Source organism: Nicotiana tabacum, chromosome 13, assembly GCF_000715075.1.
Source record: "Nicotiana tabacum cultivar K326 chromosome 13, ASM71507v2, whole genome shotgun sequence".
NCBI classification, from domain to species: Eukaryota; Viridiplantae; Streptophyta; class Magnoliopsida; order Solanales; family Solanaceae; genus Nicotiana; species Nicotiana tabacum.
In genome coordinates, this window is record NC_134092.1 from 121,263,331 (window position 1) to 121,263,861 (window position 531).

Here is a 531-nt window from a genome sequence, read left to right on the forward strand (position 1 = left end):
AATGAAACCATATTCTAACCTTAATTTATAATTTAATATGACTTTTTTCTTTTTTATGACTCAATATGTACAGGGTAACTTTAGGCAATATCTACTGTCTCTAATATGTACTGGATAACTTTAGGCAACCGACTTGAAAATATAATGAAACATTAAGTGTGAGTAAATCTAAAAAGTAAGGGCAGTTGCATCCCTCGTACAGGTTAACTAACTTTTGGACAAGTCGATATGAGCGAACTTCAGACAGTGGATACTGTATTTCTTTTTTCTTGGAGATCGGGAAGTAAAGAATGATGGTCCGACAAACTCTTCTTCGCGGTTGATGTCTACCCTTTTAAGGTCTTATTTAACCTTCACGAACCACTTCACTACCCAGTGTAAAATAAGAAGCCGTCCTCAGTGGTACTTTTTTATATTAATTTGGTGCATACATGATTCTTTTTTTTTGGGATCCTTTTTCTGTTTTTTGTTATCTTATTTTTTTCTTTTAAGTTTTGAAATGGAAAAGTAATGGTCCGACGATGAGAATGG